The sequence below is a fragment of the Cervus canadensis genome, chromosome 5, assembly GCF_019320065.1.
Source record: "Cervus canadensis isolate Bull #8, Minnesota chromosome 5, ASM1932006v1, whole genome shotgun sequence".
NCBI classification, from domain to species: Eukaryota; Metazoa; Chordata; class Mammalia; order Artiodactyla; family Cervidae; genus Cervus; species Cervus canadensis.
In genome coordinates, this window is record NC_057390.1 from 5,532,493 (window position 1) to 5,549,248 (window position 16,756).

Genomic DNA, 16,756 nt, shown 5'->3' on the forward strand with positions numbered 1-16,756 from the left:
GTCCATGGAGTCACAGAGTCGGACACAACTGAGCGAATACTACTCACTTTTTTTCATAATCCATGATAAAGTTGAAAAAATGAAGGATTACAAAAGTGAAAAAAACAGAGCTAAGTCTTGACAAACTGGGAGGAAAGCACTTTTATAATTTGGGTTATTTTATGTTAAAAAAAAAAAAGGAAAGAGCTTTTCTTTCTCGTGCTTGAAAACCATGGTTCTATATATAAGCTTTGTGAAGTAGATTTCTTATGAAATTAGTGAAATTAAAACTAATGTTGTTTGAATGAATTTTTCTGCTCAGCTGGCACTTTCTGGAGCTGTGTAGTACAACCATTGCATTAACCCTTGAAGCGAGTCCTCGGTACTCTAAACCAGACCACACTGCTTGCCTGGCAGAATTATTCCCTTCCTGATTTTAATTACAGGCAAACCAATGCAGAACAATTATCTGAGTAATTCAGTCCATTAAAGCCTCTTTAAACAAAGAATTCAGGGAAAAGTGAGTTTTTCTCACCCAAATTGTCCAGATAATTATGTTTCTGACTTCTGGCCCTTCTGAGGTCAATCAGATAAGATTCCAGGCCTGGTTCTCTGCAGTTTCTCCTCTCAGGTGGCCAACCATGCCAAACCCTTGAAGGTCAAAACACTTGAGATTGTCAAGTATTTGATATTATTTCAGCCTATGGATAGAGGAGCCTGGCAGGGTACAGTCCATGGGGTGGCAAGAGTCAGACGCAACTTAATGACCGAACACACATATACTAGTATTATTAATATTAATAACAACAAAGACTTTAAAAAATAATTCACGAGTGAGCCACGAAAAAATGAAAGTGAATTGTATCATCTTGTGTAGGGGTAAAGAATCTGTCTGCAATGCAGGAGACACAGAAGACGTGGGTTTGATCCCTGGGTTGAAAAGATCCCCTGAAGGAGGGCTGGCAACCTATTCCAGTATTCTTGCCTAGAGACGCCTACAGACAGAGGAGCCTGGTGGGCTACAGTCTATAGGGTCGCAAAGAGTCGGTCCTGACTGAGTGAGCAGCCGCACAGAGATGAAGGAAAACACAGGTGACGCAGAACTGTGGGAGGCATCCTTTGTGCGAAGGACTGAAAAGTTATAAACCACTCACAGCAGAGTGGAGGCAATGGGTCGAGTGAAGAACAGGCTCATCTGATGAAGCAGAACTTCTAATTCCTCTCATATATTTCTAATCTTTTATGGTTGAATTCTAATCAGCCACAGGCACATGAATAATTCTTTAAGGGTCTGAGATTTTTGTCTTTATTAAGGGTTTGTGGATTATCCTATGTATGAATGAGTGCTTACATACTATGATAAAGATAGTGTCCTGTCCATCAGGGAGATTACTTGTATGTGGTAATTAACTGAGTAATTGTGGAAGAGTGAACTTAACTCCTAAAGCCCAGAATGTTCTGTTTCCTCCACTGTTAAATCCTCCCCTGTCTTTAATTACGAAGTATGTTTTTAGACCTATCATACACTTTGTTTTTTTTTAACTCTCTGCTTGATGTTGAAGTATAGTTGATTAACAATGTTGTGTTAGTTTCAGGTGTATGGCAAAGTAAATCAGTTATGCATGTATCTATTCTTTTTCAAAAAATGTTTCCCATTTAGATTGTTATATAACATTGAGCAGAGTTCCCTGAGCTATACAGTAGTAGGTCCTTGTTGGTTATCCATTTTAAATACAGCAGTGGGTGCGTGTCCATCCGAGACTCCCTGACTGTCCCTCTCTGCCCTCACCCGTAAGTTCATTTTCCAAGTCTGTGAGTCTGTTTCTGTTTCGTTAGTTCATCTGTATCATTTTTTAAGATTCTGCATGTAAGTGGTATCATATGGTCTTTCTCTTTCTCTGACTATTTATATAATTGGGAAGTATTTTTTTTTTTCTGTCCTGATTTTCTGTATTAGTTTTAATCTTAGTTCTCTTCTTGATTGCCTCATTTTCGGTTGCATTTTGAATTAAATGCTCTGGATTGAATGTTTTCTACATATTTCTAGTAAATTTAGTGTCCTGGGTCTACACACCGGAGTCCTGAGGAATATTTCCTGTAGTTAACTTGCCAAAATGAGACTCAGGTATTCAAGTGGCTCAGTGAGTGTGGTTGCTCAAACTGGGGTGCTTTATTTTGTTCAGTGTATGTTCCTTGGGTTCCTCTAAACTCCAGGCGGCATTCCAAAGGATGACAACTGGCCTGGACGGCCTTTGCCTGCTGGCGTGTGGCTCCTGTGCTTGGAAAGAGCCTTCTGTAGGGATGGGGTCTTTGGATACTGCTGGGTCCTGATCTCATGAATGGCAAAAGAACAATGGAAGCTATTGGCACTTGTCTTCTGATAATTGTCAAGGCTCTCTTTTTTACAAAATGTTTTAAGTGCTTTTCTGTTTTATGTGGTTAGCAGCCAGTGGACAAGTTCAGAGCATCACCTGTATCTGATTATTATAAATGGAGTCATTTCCAATGATGCCTTGAAGCTCCCCTGGGAAATGACACAGATACAGATTCCTATTCATTTGATTTTTTAAAACATGATCTCAGATTTAAAGGCAAATGACAAACTGGGACACTTTTTTAGTTTGTTAATATCTTTAAAACATAAAGGACTGTTAAGTGTCAATTAGGAAAAGACCCACAGGCTTTCCTGGTGACTCAGACGGTAAAGAATCTGCCTGTAATGCAGGAGACCTGGATTCGATCCTGGGTTGGGAGGATCCCCTGGAGGAGGGCATGGCAACCCACTCCACTATTCTTGCCTGGGGAATCCCCATGGACAGAGGAGCCTGGCAGGCTAGAATCCATGGGGTTGCAAAGAGTCAGACACCACTGAGCAACTCAGCACACACACGCAGGAAAAGACCCAGGGCTGTAAAAGAAAAGTGGGCAAAGGTCCTGGGCAGCCCGTTCACAAAAGACAGTGTCAAACTGTCTAGGAAACCATATGGAAAAACACAAATGAAAATATCAGTATCGTGGCTTGTCCCCCATCACATTGGCAAAAAATTAAAGACTGTGAAGGATTGGGAGCAGACATTCTTGTCACATCCTTTTAAATTGTTAATTTTCTACAGAGCAATTTTGAGCGTGAGTAAAGAAATTTAAGGTATCTACAGAAATGTGTGTCATAGTTTCATTTAATGCATCAAGGAATTGGAAAAAATTCCTTTGCCCTATGTGACATTAAAAGACAATTTTGAAGATCACTAGTATCATGAGAAAATTTTATAATATGTTAACTGAAAAATAAGTGTATAAAACAGCATGCAGGGGATGATCTCAATTTTATAAATATACACTGTTACTAGAGATCATTTTGGCCTGTGACTTTATTTAATATTTTTACTCTTTTTTACTTTATTCTCACGATGAACATAGATTACTTTTATAATTAAAGAAACTACTCCTAAAATTTAACAATAACTCTCTTACTTTAAGTTTTCTTAGACTGACTATGAAAAACGTGTTATGCCAACACATATTTTGGTAAATACAATACCATGACTGAAAGACATATTTTTTTATAGAATCAATCTGGATAAAAGAAAATTGATCCAGGTAATTGCTGCCCAGGGAGTATTAAATAAGAAGAAAATACATGGTCTCATGGTTCAGGTCAACAAACCTGGCATTAATGGAATCGGGAAAAGAAAAGCAATTGTCACAAGTCCAGTTCTTAGTGCGTCTGTCTGTTATTCCTTTGAAATCTAAAAATTGCCACCTCTTGGGAAAGAGAACTCATTGCCTTTCTTCGTTTCCCTCTTTCTGGTCCGGTTGTTTCTGAGCTGTGCCCCGTCTCTAACTGCCCCCTCGTGCAGGTTTGTGCCAGAGGGTCATCACAGCGGCAGTCGGAGGAGCGAGAACAATGACATAGGGTCTGTTAGGGCTTCTCTTGTGTCTTCTGTCCTGGCCCAGGGGCCAAGTGTGCCCCACAGCCTTCCAGGCTGAAACGAGATTGCGGAACAGCAGGGGAAGGCAAGCAGCATAATGTGTATTTCCAGAAGCAACATTATGACGATGAATATGAAACTCACAATCCTCTATTAACTTAAGTCAAGCAGTCCCTGGGGTTGAATAGTGTGCTGTAGCCATAATGGGGCCATAAGTCCAAGGAGATTGTTGGGAATTTTTACATTATAAAAAAAATTGGGTAGAAACAAACTTAATTAAGGGCACCTGATTATGGTAAGAAGTGTAGTTGTTGGAAACCACAGATGGTGAGACGTGTAGACAGCATGATACGATACTCAGAACAGCGTTTGCATTATCTGCATTGCTTGGCTCTACGGAATTCAAATTGTTAATGATGCTCAGAGTTCAAATAGTGAATTTGCAGCAGGAAAGAAAACATTTAATATAGAGATAGCAGAACTAAGAAGTCATTTATTTTTGTAAATAAAGAATAGAAAAAAGAAACCTAAAAATACACTGAGCTTTTTTTTCTCCATTGGACTCTGAATGGTGGCTTTTCATGGCTTAGGAGACTTCTCCCTGATTTGTTCTTACGCAGCCTCAGCCCCACAGCTGTTCTGAGCTTGTGACCAACCAGCCTACTTCTTTTCTACAGAGACTCCTCTCACATGGCGCCTCTTACTGAAACGAGCTAGTTCTCAAGCTGGGACTCTCGCCTGGAGAAAATGCAGTCCGTTCGGTATACATGTGTGAGAAACACCTAGAGTGCGCAAGGCCCTGGAGAGCCTCAGGGTCACTCGGAAATAACTTAGTCCAAGTCTTTGTCTTTGAGAGCAGGAGGGAGGCAGACAGATGTGCTTGTTAGTCAGATATTCCCTGCTTTTTTCAGATTTTGGAGAGGCTTAAAATATCTTCCCTCCTTGAGTTGGCCTCTCCCAGTTGGAGGATGCTTTCTCAGGCCTTGTCCGCCCACTCTTGGTCCTGTTAGCTCTTCATCTCTTCCTGGCTGTGTCATGCATGCTCATGTGCTGTCCCCTCCTCCAGGAGGAGAAGGAGGACGCCCCCATCCTCTGGATGATGATTTCCATCTGCCATGTTGGCTGCTCAGGCCGTGTGCTTCGGGAAAAGCCAGTGACATTCCCCTTCATATTATTCTCGTCGACACTTTGACATTTTTATTCATCAATAAGTAATGTTGAGATGGGCTTCCCAGATGACACTAGTAGTCAAGAATCCACCTGCCAGTGCAAGAGATGTGAGACATGGGTTCGATCCCTGAGTCGGGAAGATACCTGGAGAGGAAATGGAAACCCACTCCAGTATCCTTGCCTAGAGAATCCTGTGGACAGAAGAGCCTGGCGGGCTACAGTACATGAGGTTGCAAAGTGTCGGGACATGACTGAAGTGACTTCGGATGCATGCAATGTTGATGTATTCGTAGTACCACATTATTATTCAGTTCAGTTCAGTTCAGTTGCTCAGTCGTGTCCAACTCTTAATGTTACCGTGTTACTAATGTTAATAAAACCACACTGTGAGCATTTTCTAAATATGTTTTCCATACTGAACTTCTGAGCCACTCTTGGTTTCTGCTGGGTTTTCAACTCTGTACTAGGCAGCTACAGTATACCATGTTGAGATTTTTCCTGTGGATCGGAGTTCTGTGAGGATTCTTCACTTGTAAAGGAGCCTCAGACATGTTTTTCAAGTTATTTTGTTTCCGAAAAGAAGAGATGGCACTAACCTCATAGGAATTCTGCTCCTGAACCTGAGGTTCTGTGATCGCGACCATGGAAAGCTGAGAGTGGGATCTGCCCAGGCTCATGCAATAACCTTTTGACTTCTATTTTGAAAAGGAGACAGTGAGACAGCAGGATAAGGGGTCTTCGTTCCCAGTGTCTCACATTAGCTGACTTGAGGTCTCCTTGCAGGGGGATAAGAAAAAATCCAGGGTGCCAGCAAGTGACAGTTCAACTACATCTGAAGCAAATAAAAAGCATACAAAATATAAAAACAAAACAACCCCGAAACCCCGTACCTGAAGGCACATTCACTGCAGCTGTCTTGGGCTTTATTGCCCAGGTGAAAGTCCTGCATTTAGATCTGTGACTGACATTGCACAGGCTCGTGTGGACCAGAGAAAGAGGCAGATTTCAGCCCAGCTCTTTGTCTAGTTTAGAGTAGGCCAACTTGTGGATGGTTGGGTTGAAAGTAACGATTCCTCCTCCTGGGGGCGCCCTGGCTGGAGCTGGGTGAACCACTTGGGAGCCTTGACCGAGGGGCAAGCATTGTAGACAGAAGTTGACCAGATGTCTTCCAGGCTCCCTGAACAGCTCAGGGTCTCTGAGCCTGTGAGGATGGGCTGATCAGAGTTGGGGGAGCGGGGTTTCCAGACCCTTGTGTCCCCTTGGTGTCCACTTTGGCTTTCACATTAAGACTTTTGAGGCCGATCTGAAAGTCTAAGACAGTAGACATCTCCTCCCTTCTAAGTGGGGGCAGGATCGTCCAGCAAATAGGGAGGCAGAAACCAGCCCAGCTGGAGAGATGGTGTTTCAGTAGCAGAGCCAGGCTCTGCTTTTTGCCAAGAGAAGAAAAAAGATGTGCTGAAAAATTAAATATGGATTTAAACAAAACTGATGTTCATGCGAGTTTCTACTATCACACCTGAGATCTTTTGGGTTGGTCAAAAAGTTCATTCTGGTTTTCTGTATGATCTTACAGAAAAACCCAAATAAAATTTTTGGGCAACCCAATACTTCTGTTTTCCTTGAAAACTTAGGTTCACTGAGGCTTGGTGGAGATTGAGGGTAAAACTGGGGAACAGCACTTTCCCCTCTATTGGATACCCCCTCCCTAGCCTCAGGCAGAAGCAGGCCCCAAGTGGGCAATAGTGGCTGAAAGATGACTGGTGTGTGGGACTTATTGGTTGGTGACTGTCCAGCCCAGGTTACAGAGCTGGACATCCAGGGTGAGTGTTGGAACTTCTGATACACCAGCCATATCCTTACATTTACAGGCTAGGAAGGGACTGTGGGGGGCAAAATTCACCCTCCTGACGTCAGGCAAGACCACATCCAAGCCATCCCAAACTTTTAAAGAATCTATCCTATTCAGAAAGTCTCCAAAAACAGTACTTAAGTCTCTCAGTTTAATGTTATGAACTCTTTATGTCAGGAAATTTAACTTCAGAGCAAAACTCAGATTCTTCATAGTTTAGTTCAAAGACCATTTCCTTGGGCCATCATCCTCCATCTGAGTACCCTTCATGTATTTGAAAACCAATATTAAATTGGCTTTCAGCTTTCTCTTCTCCCCAGGTGGAATAATTTCAGTTCCAGTCACTTGAATACAGAAGAAAAAAGCTCGATAGGAAAATTCAAGTCAAGTAAATATAAGCCTTTCTTTTTTAAGGTAAAAAGACTAGGAGATAAGGGGGTAAAAAAGGGAAAGAAATGGTTTCTCTGCTGACACTATCCAATCCGAAATTCAGGCTACCTGAAATGAAGTAAAACGTTGTATATTAAATTTTCATCAGTACAGAATTCATCAGTTCCTGCCCGTTTCCCTTCCAGTGAGAGCTGGAGTTGACTTTTCTTTGTAGGTCTTACGGATTTCCTTTGTGAATTTAAAAGCAATTGCGCGAATCAAAGAGATTTAGAAGCTATTGAGAGAAATAAGATTCCAGAGTGCAGATTCCTTACTTCTGCCAAAACCTCAGCCCTCTCTGGAACAGAAGTTATTCATCTTTGGGGAAAGTCCTAGATCCATTTGAAAATCTGATAAACGCTAAGAACATTTTCCTAGAAAAATATTTGTATGTACATCCAGGAACTAGTCTCTACAATTTCACTGAATCCCTGGACCTCAGATTCTAATCCCCAAACCTATTTTAATAGGCTGCATTTTAATCAGAGGTGAAAATGAATCATTTTGCACAGAACTCTTAATTTATGACCAGAAAGAAAAAAGGGAATTTTTCTTTTTATAAAAGGGTGAAGTAAAACAGATTCCTATTGAGGTATGAATTCTCGGAGACATAATTAGATATTTAATTTAAATTGAAAATGCTTTTTAATTTCCAAAGTATTCCCATCAGAAATCCGTATCTAATAGAATTTGATTTTGAAGAAGAGTTGGTATTAACCTCCTCTTACAGTGCAGTGAACTGTGTGCAAAAACCCTGGGTGGGCACCAGGATAGTAAAATATCCTGCCTCAGCCCTTGGCTGGTTGTATGGACCTGGGTCCATCTGGCACCTTCTTGGTCCTTCTTACCAGTAGAATACTGTTTTCAGAATCTGTTTCTTAGCTTCGTTTTCTGTATTTTAGCTCTCCATCTCCCTGGCTGTGCTTTTCCACAATTTAGTGAGATATTCTTTGATGCATCACTTTTATAATCTAGGGTGGTTTAGCAAAAAAAAACAAAAAACAAAGAGGGGAAGGAAAACTATGACGAGATATTGGCAGGAAGAGCGGTGGCCACAAGTGCTCATCAAAGCACATGTGTCACTTGTCCTACCTTAGCCAGCTGGGTTCCAAAGGTCTTGTAATAAAATGGAAACTCACTCCTAGCCCAGGAGTGCGCTTTAAAGATACAGGGTGTATGAGAATCCAGATTTCCTAAACAGTTTCTCCATTTTATTCTCACTAATTAGCAAAATACCAAAGTCAGTGTCTTGGTTTACAGATAATTCGTTTACAAATATATTTCCATGGTCCACACTGGCATCCATAGATTTGAAATCAGAAGACTTCCCTGCCATAGTGATTCATATTTTAGAAGCAGGTGTATCTTTTGTTGTGTTGTTGTTCAGTCCCTAAGTTGTGACCAGCTGTTCGCGACCCCGTGGACTGCAGCACCCCAGAGTTCCACGTCCTTCATTATCTCCCAGAGTTTGCTCAAGTTCATGTCCATTGAGTTGGTGATGCTATCTAACCATCTCCTTCTCTGCTTCCCTCTTCTCCTTTTGCCTTCAGTCTTTCCCAGCATCAGAGTCTTTTCCAATGAGTCAGCTCTTCACATCAGATGGCCAAAGTGTTGGGGCTTCAGCTTCAGCATCAGTCCTTCCAATGAATGTTCAGGATCAATTTCCTTTAGTATTGATTGGTTTGATCTCCTTGCTGTCAGGGTACTCTCAAGAGTCTTCTCCAGCACCACGGTTCAAAAGCATCGATTCTTTGGCACTCAGCCTCCTTTATGGTCCACTTTCACATCCATACATGACGACTGGAGAAACCATACCTTTCCTTATACAGACCTTTGTTGGCGAAGTGATGTCTTTGCTCTTTAATATACTGTCTCTGTATATCTTGGGCTTTCCTGGTGGCTCAGACAGTAAAGAATCTGCCTGCAGTGCATGAGACCCGGGTTTGATCCCTGGGTCGGGAAGATCCCCTGGAGAAGGAAATGGCTACCCACTCCAGTATTCTTGCCTGGAGAATTCCATGGACAGAGGAACCTGGCGTGCTGCAGTCCCTGGGGTCCCAGAGTCAGACACAACTGAGTGACAAGCACTTTCACGTCTAGGAATAGCTTGTTGTGGTTGTTGTTCAGTCACTAAGTCATGTCTGACTCTTTGCGACCTTATGAATGGCAGCATGCCAGGCTTCTCTGTCCATCACTGTCTCCCTGAGTTTCCTCAGACTTAGGCCTATCGAGTCAGTGATGCCATCCAACCATCTCATCCTCTGTCGCCCCCTTCTCTTGCCCTCAATTTTTCCCAGCATCAGTGTCTTACCCAAGTAAAGTTGTTCAGACTCTTGGATCATTTAGATAGATTGTTGAGGTTTTTTCCTGCCTTGTGTGATACTGAAGAAGACCCAATTCTTCCCCAATTCATTGGGGTTAAATAATTCAGTGAGTCTGAGTGGATTCTGGCTTCAAACTCCACATCGTGCTCCCTAGCCTAACTGCTGTCAAGATAAAAGACCCAAAGAGCTTGGTGAGACTGAAAATCAAGTTGACCGAAAAGTAAGGGCAGGTGAATGCTAGTCCCAGGTTAAAGAAGCCTTCCAGGTTGGCAGGCCTTATGGTTGGCCCACATACTGCGGGTTCTTTTGGTTATTTTAAGTTCCAAACGAAGTGGACAGTCTTCTTAATACCCTCTTAGTGGTGGAAGCTGTGTATTTCAGGAAGCACATTTTTAATGACCTTGTTACAGCCTGCTTATGGGACTCCTCTGTGTCACCATGTCGTCACAGGGCTGCATCATTGCTGGCCTGGGATGGCTTCACACGTGTGTCGTATCACCGCTTAGAAAGTGATGTGTCCATGGTCTCCATCGGCACCCAACGGGTGGATGGGGAGAAGGGATTCAAACAGATCCCACTCAATAACCTTTCAGCCCTGCGGTGTGATCACCAATGTCAGCTTCTGAATTACTTCATGCTCAACAAGAGACCCTTCACCGTCCAGGGGCGGCACTGTCAGACCATTACCCTCTTTCATTAGTCAGAGAGACAAAAGGTGGTCAGACCTGGTCGAGGGGTTTCAAATAAATGCCGGAGCGCCCCGGTGGTCAAGGCGAGCAGGCTGTCTGTCTGTGGATCAGGGCTGTGATGATGCCTGCTTGTGGCCAGGCGCCTTCTGTCCCTGCACTTAACTTCTTATCTGCCAGTGTTTGGGTACAGGGTCTGTGGTTGTCATGCAGTCAGTGGCAAAATCGCTCAGCACCGTGCTAACTTTTGAGCAGGAGGACACTTATTGACACGCGCACAGGTGTTAGATTGGTTTCAAGGCATTGTACGGAGTCATCAGGCACCAACTATTCTTCCTCTTGTTAAGGTTTCTAAAGCCCGGGTTACAGGACTGGGAGGAATCTTCATATGGTTTTAATCAAGTAGGAATTTTAAAGGTTCACTTGCTTTAAAACCTTTCCATCACACTTCACCTAAAGGTGGGGGGCGGGGAGGGGGGAACAACCTTTGGTAGAAAATAGGCATTTAGATAACAGGTATATGTTTTACAAGACAATGCTCTTGACTTTCATTTACCTCTGTTGTATTAACATAATTTGTACATATTCAACCTCTAAACTCCCTCACATCCCAGCTCAGAAAATCCCTGGTGAAATTGTTCTTCTTCCGGAGTTATGTTTAAATGCAAATGAGAAAGGCAACCTTAGAAATTCATGAGCCATCCTCTCCTGGGGGCATCTCGGGTGCTCTGGCTCCTGGCTCAGCAGAAGGCTGTCTTTCTGAAATGGCTCATTAAGACCCACATTCCAACAGAAGACCCCTCTGCAGGCCCCCACGCCCCAGAGCAGGCCACAACAAAGGGCCAGCCCACCAGCACACAAACTAGTTAAAACAATAGCTGCAGATGCAAAGTGGAAATAGAAGACCTGTAGTAATCATTTGCCATCAAAGGTCTTATCTTTTAAAAATTGCACCTGGATCAGAGAGAAGATTAAGAATGAGAGTTAGGCAGTGGGCGGAGGCCGTGCCTTGCCTCACGGAGCACGTGCCTGCTCAGTCCTGTCTGCCTCTTCGCCGCCCCACAGGCTGCAGCCCGCCAGGCTCCTCTGTCCGTGGGATGCTCCAGGGAAGGATACTGGAGTGGGTTGCCATTTCCTCCTCTAGGGGAGCTTCCCGACCCAGGGACCAAAACCACGGTGTCCTGCGTCTCCTGCATTGGCAGGCGGACTCTTGTACCACTGAGCCCCCTGAAAAGCCCACAGTGTTATACACCCACTTCCAAACAGTGAGAATGATTTCCATGGACCCAAATGTCTAATTTGGGTCTAATTCCCTGTGGCACAGGCTTAGGGTGTGAAACTTAGGAGAAACGTGGGTCCAAGTTAAGTGATCTTTTCCTCCTCTGTGCATATAATCAAATAAGAGAAACAAACCCCTCCATCCTAAGTGCTAGTCTGAAGGGATGGATAAAAATTACTCATGAAGTATTCTGAATTGATGCAGGTCGTGAGAAAGTAAGGCCTGGAGAGCAACCTCGTTGGCCCCAGTTTTCACCGGTGTAAAGTTACAAAGGATGCAAGTCCTGAGGGCCTGTTTTCCCTCCTCCTGTCAACTCCTAGCAAACAGGTGTTTTTCCTGTGAGCAGCTGGCCTGCCCTTTGGCTGCATCATGCACAGGTCAGTGAGAGGTGAGTGTGACCCAGGAATGCTGAGAACAACAAATGTATCCACAGTGAACACACCATTCAGAACGACTGAGCGTCATGGGAATGGAAGTGTTCAGAAATTATATAAGATCTCCAGGAAAATAAATGAAAGGGATCGTGTGTTGTTTTAGGGTCCATTTCTGATCAGGTCAAGTATGTCCAAAAGCATGCTTGTCCATGAAATGAAACAACTAGGAAAGAGCTCATGTGTCCATATGTACTTGACCACGTGTAGGTATGGAGATATTGCTTTGTTATGATGGTGCCGGGCTTCACAAAGGAGTAAAGAGGCAATGTACTATTTGTCCCAGGCAGGATTGGAGACAGAGCTCTGGCTGAGAGGTGGCTTCCGACTCCAGGAGCCAGGGGAGGGTGGTGAGAAGGAGTTGGAGACACATCCTTGTCCCATGGCCTCCACTGACTGCCTCCCTCAGGTCCCTGACCACCTACATGTATTCTGCATCCTTTCCAGCCTGTTAAGAATGCTGCATTTCACTTATCAGTGTCTGCAGCTCCCTTCGTCACTTTCTGGTTCATTGCCTGCCTCCTCAGTATATTAAGTACCATGTCTGTTTTGTTTACTGGTGTATCGTGAGAACCCCTGCTGGGGGTTCTAGCATCCAATAAAGGGCCCGTAACTGGTCGTCGAGTTAATGAAAATACCATCCATCTTGAAAAGAAAATTAACGAGAATATTCCATGAAACTCTGCATGGTGTCACTGGTTGTCATTGACCCCCTCCCCCACGTGAGTTCCATGAACTGATAAGAAAGGACACTGCCTGAGGCTTCCCTGACTTCAGAATTCACCAACTATAGCAGCCCTAGAGGTAAACCTTGTCTTGGACGCGCTCCTGTCCAGATCTTCCTGCTAAACAGATCTGGTGGCCTCCTCGTGGTCTCTGGGAACAGAGGGTACCTGGAAAGCCAGCCCGTGGCTCCTGAGCCTGCCACACTCCTGTGGCCTCTGCACTGGACCGTCATTGGCCTTCCCTGTGGAGCTGGGGGATCTATTCTGATTGATGCCCAGGAGCAGAGTTCCATGCTCTTAGAGCCGGTGGACTTATCAGAGCCGCTGTCCTCCGGCAGATGGTCATCTGGCCCTAAACAGGAAGGTTGCTGTGCCCCTGGAGAGGACACTGGCTTGAAGCGGTTCTGACTCATTTCACCTGTTCAGGGATTGAGGCTGCTTCTGTCTTTGCAGTGCACAGACATGTCAGATTCTTTTGGTTTCCTGCTCATGGTTTAGACACTGGGAATCATCCATGTTTTTTTTTTTTCCCTCCCACCATAAAGTTTTGTTAACTGGGCCTCAGGATATGTTTCTAGATCAGTCTTACTGTGCTAAAACCTCCAACTAATACACTGACTTTTGTTGCTCGTTTTTTGGTTTGGCCCTGGGCCTGGCTCCCCAGTGTGGGGCTGGATGATGTTATTATTGAAACTGCAGTGGCTTTCATTTCCATATGATTTTGTGATCATATTACCCTGCTTAGCGCTTTCAGTGCAAGTTGGCTCCAACACCACATGCTCAGTCACTATGGACTACGCAGTGTGGGTTACACAAAATAAATTGAAGACATGTTTCTTTAATGTTGGTATATTTTCATGGAGCTTTCAGCCTTGAGGGGAGACAAGGCGTTTACATTTAGGAGTCACGGGTTCTGGTTTTGGATTTGTTGGAGATCCTTTTGATTGGACAGAAAAGGTTATGTTCCAGGGGGATTGAAAGTCAGCCAGGAGAGTTTGGATATTTTCCTGGGCAGAGTGGGGACCATCATCAGTTTAGGAAATGGGAAGAGATGTTGTGGGAGTTAAAACTTAGGAAGGTTGTTGTGGGGGTGAGGAGGTAGCAGAATGGATAGAGAAGAGAAAAAGAGGGAAATATCTGAATTTGGAAACTGTTGCAGAAAGTAAGTATTGGGTTGACTAGAAAGTTTGGGTTTTTCTGTATCATCTTACAGAATGAACTATTGGGTCAACCCAATACTTGGGGGGACGGGTGAAGGTCTGGACTGAAAGAATGAGAAGGATGGATGCCTCGAAGGGGCAGGACGTGAGGATGTACCCAGAGGTGCGAGAAGGGTGGTGCAAGAAGGGAGAACATGGAAGAGAAGGCACTGATTCTGAGACTTAGGAAAGGGCTCCTTAGAGCAATGGGGGAGGTAGGAGAAATGACAAGACTCTATTGTAGGCATTTACAGTGTTTGGTAGGTGTAAAAACCATTTGACCATCACAACAACCCTCTGAACCAGGCAGGAAAGATATTTTTGACTCTCGTGTTGTAGATGTAGATATTCAGAAAGCTTAATCCATGCAAGGCACGTGGGTCATAAAGGTGGAGACACTGACAAGCAGCCTCGGTTCTCTGGGATCTGTTCCAGCATGTGATAATTTCTCATTGGATGTGTTGAATTTGAGTTGATGGCAGAAAATCTAAGTGGAATTCTGAGGCATTTAGAGAGGTAAGGTAGGTGCTTGCGAGAGCAGTCCTAGAAATGAGAATTCAGTGAATGGAACAAGTAAGTGAGTCTCTTTGGGAAGGAGATTGAGAGAAAGAAGAATCGTCATGGGCTCAGAACTCAGCCCTGGGAACCCAGCACCGTTAGTGCGCAGTGAAGACCCCAGCAGAGAACAGCTGCAGGCGCGTGAGAAGGATGTGGAGTGTCCTGGAGCAGGAGGGGCAGTGCGTCAGGAGGGCGAGGGGAGAAGCAGGTGTCTCCCGTCTACATGCCTTGGGAAGTTAGGAAGAAAGTTTATCTCTGTGGCCAAAGAAGGTCCTTGTTGACTTTTGTGAAAGCAATAAAAATAGGAAAACAGTTTGGTAGAACCTAAGCCAGGTGGGGAAAGATTTCAAAGTGAGTGGATGGGTGACGATGAAATAGAGATTTTGATTCTAAGTTATGTTTAGTAATGAAGAATGATGGAAGGATGGAGAGAGAGAAGGAGGTTTCCAGGAAAGCAAGAGGATCAGTCAGTGGGTTTTTCAGGCTGTAGAAGAGCTGTGGTTGTTGGAAGGGGAGGGAAGTTGGTGTTGGTGGAGGAGAGGTTCAGGATGACCAAGGATGCTCTCTGGGTCACAGGTGGAGGGTTACTCAAGAGAAGGTGGGGCCCTTCTTTCTTCAGGACGTCAGGAAGGTGACTTGGGTGTGTTGTCATTTAAGAGTAAGTGCCCTGATATGTACAATGGCCAGGACATGGAAGCAACCTAAATGTCCATCAGCAGATGAATGGATAAAGAAGATGTGGTGCATGTATACAATGGAATATTACTCAGGCATAGGAAGGAATGAAATAGTGCCATTTGCAGATATATGTAGAGACTGTCATACAGAGTGAAGTAAGACAGAGAAAATATCATATATTAATGCATATATATCAGATCTATAAAAATGGTAGAGACGATCTTATTTGCAAAACAGAAACAGAGACACAAATATATGGATACCAAAGGGGGAAGGGGGAAAGTGGGAGGAGTTGGGAGATACGGATTGACACCTATATGTTACTGATACTATATATAGAGTAGCTAACGAGAACATATCGTGTAGCACAGGGAACCCTGCTTAATGCACTGTGGTGAATGGAAGGGGGAGGAGAGATGTACGTGGAGGCTGATTCATTCTGCTGTGCAGTCGGCATGAACACAACTCTGTAAGGCAACTATGCTCCAATACAAATTTTTAAAAAGAGGAAGTACCCCAAAGAAAAACTATGGGGACATCTTTTCAGGTCTGTGCCTTTTGCCGTTTTTTCCCTTTTTAGTACTTATTGAAAATGTTTCTGCCTCTCCCAGAGAAGAGGCGCCTTTTGTAGGCTATTAGGTAATATTGTGTTTTTCTCAGTTCAAAGAGCAGGACAAAAATTGAGGCTGAGGTGGACAATGTTATTCCTTGGCGAATGTTATTTCTTGAGAGAAGAATGTTATATAAATGTATAGTGCTATTGTAACTATTCTGTATAAAAGATGACAGCAAATAGATATTCAGGCTTATAAATACTAAAATCATTTTATTTGGTAGAGATCTATGAATTTTTAAGAATGGATCTGGTAGAAGCCATATGGATTTTCAGGTTTATAAGTTTCTATTAATAAAGTTATCTTTCTTCTTACATAAGAGAGTTTAAGTTGACCCTTCCCCTGTAAAGGGTTTCCCTGATGGCTCAGACAGTAAAGAATCTGCCTGCAATGCAGGAGACCTGGGTTCAGTCCCTGGGTCAGGAAGAGCCTCTGGAGAAGGGCATGGCAACCCTCTCCAGTATTCTTGCCTGGAGAATTCCACCAGGCTATCGTCCATGGGGTCACGAAGAGTCAGATGTGACTGAGGAACACTTTCTCTTTCACTTTTCTCCCCCAGAGAAACCAGCATTATCCAAACATGGATCTTTCTACCGACTAGTATGTTTTATTCAAGGCAGACTGGGATCGCCAGTCACCAAAAGACAAAATAAATGTTAGTGTCACCGGTGAGGGTGTTAAGGCAAGGGGAGTGTCCCAGGTCCCAACATCCCTGGGGAGTCTGGCAGGGAGATGTCGCATGCCCACCTGAGGAGAGCATCTCCTCACCCGCGTGGCTGTGGGTGTAAGTGCCTCACCCTTCTACCCCAGCAGAGGGGAGAGCAGAAATCCAAAAACTATAGCCATGCTTCCTTCCTTCCTTCCATGGGTCTCAGAATGAGCACGTTTGCTCCTTCTGACTCCAGA

At 44.0% G+C, this 16,756-nt stretch overlaps 1 protein-coding gene across 6 annotated transcripts in view; it reads left to right on the plus strand.

Moving 5' to 3' along the window:
- Positions 1-16,756, plus strand: part of LOC122441418 (AF4/FMR2 family member 3-like) — a 316,863-nt gene that overhangs the window by 162,425 nt on the left and 137,682 nt on the right. The gene's annotated exons all lie outside the window — the stretch shown is intronic.